We start from the raw sequence: 8,937 nt of genomic DNA, 5'->3' as shown, positions 1-8,937 counted from the left end.
TCATTATCAGCAAACTGGCTCCAAAGTGTGGTATTCCCACACATCTCCACATGTGACCTGTTCTTACATCTTCTCCATTGCCCATGCCTACAAGAAGGAAAACAAAATCATGATAGCCTTTTTGTGCGTAATGCACAAGTGTTACTCTCAGAATATCCATTCACACAATGCATTGCTCTTGAGCCCTTCAATGTCTTGCAATCCCATTGAAGGGTTCTCTAAACATCACCTTGCTTAACTTCCCAAAAGATCCTACTCACTTCCCTCTTCTTGTCATAAATAGCAGTTGCTCCACTGCTAAGATGCATCCTTAGAAAAGCAACAGCTTCAATTGCACAATTCAAGGGCACATTGTTTGTCTTCAACAACTACTCTCATGAGTTAGAGCCTTTTTAATAACCGCCCCAACCCCATCATGTTCTCCCTTCTCATGTCCCGAACAAAAGAAATTCCAAGTCATCTCCATACCCGTGAGATGCCAATATCTCCAACAAAGTAAAACGGTCGCTTTGCTTGAGCATGTAAGAAGAAACAATGCTACACAAATAAGGGTCATGTTGTTTATCATCTGAGATAAAGAAATGCACGGTCTTCTTTATTTCACCTAATGTGATGCAAAAATACGTAATCTATACAAAAATAGTGACCTGCTTAGTGAACCAATGCATCGATTGAATTTCGTTCTTCTCCTTGAAGGAGTAGTTCTCCACGAAGTCTACTACAAAGACAACTACATCATCTAGAAATTGAGAGATGCAGTCCTTGAACTGCTGGGCTTTGCCACCTGAATGTGAAATTATGAATGATGAACTTTCTCAAGTGGTCTTGGTACACCTGCAGAAGATCTCTAGGTATCATATTCTTCTGGACAATGTCTTTGATAGTGCTCTTCTTGCCTTCATTTTTCGATCTAGCAGTACCCACTATATTTTCAAAGACCTTAACAGATATCTGCATACTCTGCTCTTCAACTTCTCTTGGATAGATCTACATTTTCCTTACACCACATACATCACATGTTCCCATTATGCATTTGTACCTATGGAAGCTACTTCCTAGAGGCATTGGGCAAAGTATAGAATCCCAAAGAGTTGTGATACTCTTACTGCAGAGAAAGAAGGGTTTCAAAGACTTGAAACAACATTGTGAGATTTGAATATCTGGGTACTTTCCCTTGAACCTTAAATAAATAAATTTCAACCTAGAATGAAGTTATAATGTGTTAGATATACCAACCAATATCTAGACTAATTTAAATAAGCTTTTAAATTACCCATGGCTCACCTAAGGCTCCTCAAGAAGATGGATTGGATGTTTCACATATGAACATCTAGCTAGTCTTTTACTACTACAAACATCTTTTTTGTTGTCAGGTGACCCATCTCTCATCCATCCAGAATTGAAATGCCATGTCTCATCCATCCAGAATTGAAATGCCGTCTTTGACATCTTGAGTGATGTGGGTTTTCTGCCCGTCAATGTCTGTGACATGTGGATAGAGGCAATGATCCATCAACTTTGTTTGCCATTGTTAATTGATGCTTGGCTGAATATAAATTTCTTTTGTGGATCCCAATAAGCTTAGCAGCTTGTGGAATGCTCATGTCAGTAATTTGCTCCCTGCTTTCACTATTCACCAACATCAAGAGAGTTGATTTCTTCATGAAAATCTCATCTGAAGATCTTTTTAGCTTAACATGATTTAAAGTATTGCAGACGTTTCTTAGAATAGATAATTCCAATTTCTTTAATTTTTAGCTAGACTGCATGCTCTTGAAACAAGGATGTCGAAGAAGTTGCTGAAAGATTTCCATTCTAGTACTTGCATCCATCCCCATTGTTAATCTATTAAAGTGTTATGTACCATAGATTAGCATATCTTCCGTTTCTTTCATTTATCTACCACCATAGTATTGCTTTCAGTCACCATGTTCATCATTCTCACTCATTGCTTTTGCTTTTGAAGAGCCTAGTATTCTCTTAGTGATTTCCTACTATTCATATTTGCTTCAATTTCAACTTCTATATTCAAGGATATTGAGCTGCTAGCCATTTCTTCAATTTGCACCATTGTTGTAGTACTTTCAAGTACTTCAATAGTGTTGTACTTTTCAGCAGTACTTTTCCTGCAACATGAAAGAGCACTTTTTAGTACTTTCTAGGGGTGATGAAGAGCTTTTCAGTAGTGCTGAAGAACTGTCGTGTGGTGATTATGCTACTTCTCAGAGTAAGCAAGTATAAAGCTTCATACCTGCCACCATGATGATGCTTCTAGCAATGATAAAGTACTATTAAATTGAGCTGCTAGCCATTTCTTCAATTTACACCATTGTTGTAGTACTTTTAAGGACTTCAATAGTGTTGTACTTTTCAGTAGTGCTGTACTTTTCAGTAGTACTTTTCCTGCAGCATGAAGACCATTTTTTAATACTTTCTAGCAGCAGTGATGATGAAGTGCTTTTCAGTAGTGCTAAAGAACTATCGTGTGGTGATTACGCTACTTCTTAGAGTAAGCAAGTATAAAGTTTCATACCTGCATGATGATGCTTCTAGCAATGATAAAGTACTATTAAATTGAGCTGCTAGTCACATTAGGAAAAAAGGGAGCTCATTTTGGGGCCCTGTAAGAAATTCACTATTTTTCGATTTATTTCTCTCCTAAAAGACCTCAAAAATAATAAAATATGGAAACGTGGCTCAGAACTGTCAGTAAGGACTACCGAACTGTCAGTTCAGAAAAGAATAAGATAATCTTTTGTCTAACTAACACGATTTTGCATTAAATATCTCCTTAATTATTTTTTTTCTTGAAGATTCCGCATCTCTTTTGACGACGTGTGCAGGCCTCTCATGAAGAATCCATCACTGAACTTAATGATTGTATGGATACCGCCACACTTCCACGATTCATGTTACAAAAAGACTATGAGATTGACAAGCAAACTTTGCAAGCTCAGAGGCACAAAAAATGGCCGATACTAGTGAGTTACAATCTCAGAAGACGTGATTACACCATCTTCACATCGACTTAGAAGAACAATATGCTCCAGCACAAAAAAGACGAAAGGATACGGTGCTGAATGCTCAACAACGGGAAAATATGAGAAGAGAAGGGCTCCAACATATTGACTTATGGTGTGATGGAAGTATATATCTAAAATGTCTAGTAAAAAACTCTACACCTCCATTTGTCAATCCAACCACACTACTGAGGTTTGCGGGCGATGGACAAAATGGACTTCTTGGTTATATTTCAGCACAGTCTGCATTTGCAGAAACATATAAAACAATGTACCTACAAGAAAAGGGGGCCAGGATTCAAGAGATAGCTATTCGTGCAAAATTGGAGCAGCAGTTTGCAGAATGAAATTGAGGAGCATTCAAAAAGTAAAAAAGAGTTGACAAGATCAAGAAGGAAGAGAACCGTGCTTGGAGACAGACAACGAAGCAGGAAGATTAAAAACATTGCAAATTTGAAGGTTGGGACTGGTGGATGCAAGCGAAGAATTCAGGAAGCAAGGCTAGTTTGTAATTTTTTATTTTTTATACTAAAAAATGCTCTCAAATGACTATATCTATTTTGTCCATTAACGCAAAACAGGATTGGAAGTGTTGAATAATATAGGCATATTGTGTTGTTACTATAGGAAACTATTGGAGCCTGCAAAAGAAAATATGGATCCCAACCTTCTTCTAGTTAACAAATGAAAGGATTGCTTTCTTGTGGTGGTGTAGCAAAAGGTTTGATTGAAGAAAAAAAATACAAAACAATCAAATGCAATGTTGTAGAGGACTTTATATCCAATAATCAAGTTGATGGTACTACAATCCAAGAGGCTCTTGATGTTAGTGGAGTTAGCAAGAAGGGATATAGTTCTATTTTCCATGCGATATCCTCAACTCTGAGAGATCAAAGGATTAAACGAGTTTTACTGCCAAATCCAGCAACAGTGTGGAAGATAAGAGGTCATTTGAATGAAAGTATAGATGAGTTTATTGGACAATATATCCATATTGAAGAAATATTTCATGGTGGTAAAGGAACCATTGTGTATGATCCTTGGAACAATATATTTGTAGATCTACAACAACTTCAAAGAAGAATGGTCGAGTTTTATGGAATAACATTTGAAGAGTGCAAAGGCATTTTGAAATTTGTTATCAAACTGGATGAGTGTGAGGTTGTAAAGGAAAAGAAAATGGAAAGGATTACTATTACATTGATGAATGGAGCACTTGATACATTGAAGCGAGTTCGAAGTATTTTAGTGTGCAGTCGGAGAAACACATATGGTGGTTAGGCTCGTTCCAGGTATGATCATTTTTTATTTCGTACTTGATTTTAGTCAATGTTTTCAAATCTTTTATAGTAAGACTTTTGTTTTGTATAATCACAGGTGAAGACAGGAGACCATGAAACACTAGATTGGGTGTTTCACCACACGGAAATACCAAGAATAATTAAAAGACAAGTGCAAGGAGAGAATCTCCATGTTGCAGGAAAAGGTGATTTTCAAGTAGAGTGGTACATGGCGGGGGATCTTAAAACACTTAAGTGCATGTATAACATTAGTAAAGGAGGTAACTCAAAGTCTCCTTGTCTTTACTGCAAAGAATCAGCTCAAGTAATGGATTCCAAATGGTGGAAGAGAGCACCTAATAGAGATAAAGTTGACCCTGACTTCAAGGCCATTCTTGACATTCCACTATGTAATGTTCACATATGCACATTATATGCTCTATGTCGAATTATTGAGAAATTGGTATTTTTGTATATTGGATTTGCTTGGAAACTCCGTCCCGAAAGAAATAGAAAGGATGCTCTTCATGCATTGGAAAAAGTGTTATCCGATATATAGGTCTGCATGGAGGTGATGTTCATATCACAAAGGATTTTAAAAAGTCTACCAATGGCAAGGAGGTACCAATCAAGCCCTCTATTGGTGGTGTTAAGGCAAGAAGATTTTTGTCTCGACCCAAACACAGTAGTAAGCAAGTAAGGCAAGGTAGAACAGTTTCAAGGATTAGTTATGGATTGTGGAAGCAAGTCCATAATGCCGTGAAAGATCATGAGGCAGATGGGGAAGCACGAAATGTGAAGGCAGAGGTGTGGAGGTCTCTTGATCAACTCTTCATGTTCTGTGACAATGTAACATGGACAAAGAGTGATTACAAGAACTTTGAAGAGGCAATTAAACATTTTGGGAAGTCAATGAAAGACGCGTGGACAGCCTGCAATATAACTCACTACATGGTAAAGTGATGTCTTCTTCTTTTACTTAAGTGTGATCCTCTTTTCTTTTATAACTTACTATGCATTCTTATGTCTCTGTGAAAACAGCATATCATCTACAACCACCTTCCCTATTTTGTCAAAAAGTATGGTTGCCCAGTAATTTGGTCTACCCAAGGCATGGAGAAGTCTCACTACATGGCACGTAATGCATTTTTCAGACACACACAACACTATGGAGGGAGTCAAAAGGCAAATAGTCTGAAGGAAGTCTTCCAATGGTTTTACCGAGGCATTCTACAAAGGCTGCATGCTAAAAGAAAAGTTGCTAGTTCCAAAGTCAAGCTTGCTTTTATTCTAGCCCAAAAGCAAAGACGAAGACAAACTTTTGACAATTTAATGGCAGCAGAGAGACAGACAATGGAGGGATTCGAAGATATTTAGAAACCATAAATGGACAAGTAAACATGAATAGCAGTTTGTATGGTGTTATGTCCACATGTTTTCAAACTCAATCAATAGATTTTTATTCTGTGGAACAAGTGACTCTTGGTGTTATGCCTATATGTTTTGAGACTCCATCAAAAGTATTTCTTTTGTGAAACATGTGATCTATATTAACAAGCATCAATACATCCATGAGCTACACACAAAAAATTCAATCAATACTACTTAATTATGCTAGACACACTATTGATCCTTACCAATAAGGTACTGAGTGTCAAATGCTTTTAGAAGCTACTGAGTGTGGGAAGAGTACTGAAGTGTCGTACGGTGATGGGACAAATGCAAAAGGGTACTGATCGTCCGTACGGACAAGGAACTGATGAGGATCAAAGACTTTGTACAAATCAGTTTAACTTCAACATAATGTTTGTGCTATATTTGATGACTAAATCATATTACTCCCAAGGCCTGCCAGTCGACTGTCTGAACTTGATTGGACTCTTTTTGTTCCTTGTTGAACTCTCTTTTTGAACTTGATTGGACTCTTTTTCTTCCTTGTTGGCTTGATGTCGACTGTCTGTTTATCAATGCTTGCCTCTGTTGCTTGTCTGAGAGGGATATCCTTGTCTTCAGCTATCTCCACGTGTTCTTCTTCTTGGATTGTGTGGCCTGATGCAATCATGGGTGGCTCTCGAAACCTTATGAGCTTGTGTTTTCCATAGCCCTCCAGACATTTGGGCTCCTTAACACCACATGCTAATGCATAAGAAGTGTAAGACAAAAAGTAAGAGGCCCTAGAGGCCTGCTTATTCACATAATCCCAAATATATCTATGGCGGACAACCTCTCTATTAAAATGATCTTTTCCTTTTGCCATGGAAGATCATGTCCACCTAAAACCCTAGACAAACATTTAAAGAAGTAAACAATGGCTTCTCCATTGTTGCTCAACTACCTATGGTAAATCAAGATCTTAGCACTGCCTAGATCATGAATATAATGAGCTAGGCTTGACTTTTTGCCAAACCCAACCGGCCTGCTTCCACTTGTTCTCTGGAGGAATGTGTCATCCTCAATTTGTAGCTGCCATGTATCAAAAGATTGGAGTGAGACAATAATACATAACTACAAAACATTTAAACACAAGATAAAGTATTTGATTTGAAGTAATAATATCATACCTTCTCATTTTCATCAGCAACAAGAAGTTCATCTTTCCAAAGATTTATTCCTCTCCCCTCCAGTCCAGCCTCTTCTTTAAGCTTTTCCTTATGAAGTGCTGAGAGATTCATAGCTTCCTGGGTGAGCTGGAAGGCAGCTTCATCTGGCTCTTCGAAATTTTCAGCCTCTTTGAAACAAATAGTAAGGGCCTCTGTAGGATCAAAAGTTGTTTCCAAAGCCAGTAGTGAATGGTCATCCTCTATGCCAACCTCCTTGTCAAGCCTTGAAGCCTGGGCAATAAGGGAAATGGCATAGTCCTCCCTCAAATTGAACATACAATCTATATCATGGAGGAAAACATAATCTTTACCACCAATCAAGACACCTGGAAGCATGGGCACTGCATAGTTGCTGCTCTGAACATCAAAATCTTCAACTGGCTGTGCTGCCCTAAGAGTTTCAGTCCTCAGTTGAACAAGGTCAAGAGCAGCCACTTGCAGCCCCTCATCCTCGAGGTTGATATCTTCTTCCTGCTCTGCCATATCTGTTGCCACAGGAATATCCTCTTTTACCTCCGCTACAGATATATCTTCTTCTTCAGCCTCCTGCCCTTGCTCTTCTAGAGATTGCTGATGGAAGACAATGTACATAGGAATGCCATGGTTTCCTCAAGCACTCTACACTTTCTGATGTGCAAGTTACAGCTAAATTTATATTCCTCAGGCAGGCTGTCAAATCTTCTATTCACATGGTACCTCAGCTTGTCAATGGAGACAATATGATTTATATGCACAAAAACCTTTTCACCTTCCATAATTCTTCCTACCTTTGTCAGTTGTTTGAAGGTATCCCAATGGTCTGAAAGAAAATCTTTGTGATGCTCCAAAACAGAGCTCATAGTGAACTCCCTGTTGAAAATACTGTGGTATATGTGGAAGTTCCTCTGAGCCTTGCACTTGTGAAGAAAGTCAAATAGGAGCAAATCTGGAGATTTGTCCTCTTCTGCTTCCCTTTGTTTTGAAAGGGAAGACTCACCTTTCTGCTTGTCTCTTGCTTTTGCCTGAACAAAAATTTATATATCATGAATTCTATATGCTGACATATGCAATCAGGTAATGTATAGGATATCACCAAACAACTCTCTTCATGAGCACACATGAATCACCTGGTGATTGCTGTGGTCTGAGTATAGCAGTAGAAAAGTCCAGCTTCCTCTTGAAAGGAGGGGCCTGAGAATCAACTGTTCCAAAGCAAAAACATTTCTCATCATCAAGAAAGAAATCCCCAGGGACATAGAAAGCAAAACAATGAGGAAAAAGTGAAAACCAAAAGGGACACAAGAATTTGCAAGAAAACGCGATGCGGAGCCATTTGGAAAATGTCAAGTACTCTCTTCGCATTTTGTTGCAAATTCTCCATTTCTATTGACATCCATCTCCAATCAAATACTAGGAACATCTCACAATGTTCTGGACAGTAAATGGCACTAGGAGGAATTCCCCAGGGCAAAAGAGAGCAAAACAAAGAGGAAGAAATAAAAACTGAAACTAATATCAGAATTTGTAGGAAAACGCGATTTGGACCATTTGGAAAATGTAAAGCACTCTCCTCGCATTTTGTTGCAAAATTCTAAGTCCTATTCATATCCATCTCTAATCAAATCCTAGGGTGATGTACCAGATTCCTAGGCAGTAAGATTCAAGAATTCTATAGATGGAAGAAATATATATCAGAAAACATTGAAAAGAGTATAGATCTTTGACCTTTCTTTTCCTCTTCCATACTGTTGGAGTTGCCTTGGTGATTCTCTTGCTCTCTTCCAAACTTGAGCTGCAGCCCAGGTAACCTGGAGATCTGGCAGTGGTAGTAGTCTTCAGACAGGTTGTAGAGTGGATGGAGTGTGTTGGGTAGGAAGTGTTCAGAGGGGGAAGGAAAAGAATGATGGGAGGGTGCTGGCAGGGATGGAAGACGGGGAGGGAAGAGAGTTAATGGATCTGATTATGAAATCATGATTGACACGATTTCCAAGGCAAAAAGTGACTTTCACACGTGTCAAATTTCAAATTCCAAAAGATCTGGGTAGGACCCACACGTGT

General features: G+C 38.5%; 1 pseudogene; it reads right to left on the bottom strand.

The window, feature by feature from the left end:
* Positions 1-1,475: 1,475 nt before the first annotated feature.
* On the bottom strand, positions 1,476-2,071 carry LOC147606416 (uncharacterized; annotated as a pseudogene).
* Positions 2,072-8,937: the final 6,866 nt, after the last annotated feature.

Source organism: Cibotium barometz, chromosome 57 (assembly GCF_041138505.1).
Source record: "Cibotium barometz isolate CiBa-2024 chromosome 57, ASM4113850v1, whole genome shotgun sequence".
NCBI lineage: Eukaryota > Viridiplantae > Streptophyta > Polypodiopsida > Cyatheales > Cibotiaceae > Cibotium > Cibotium barometz.
This window is presented reverse-complemented; position numbering and strand designations above follow the sequence as displayed.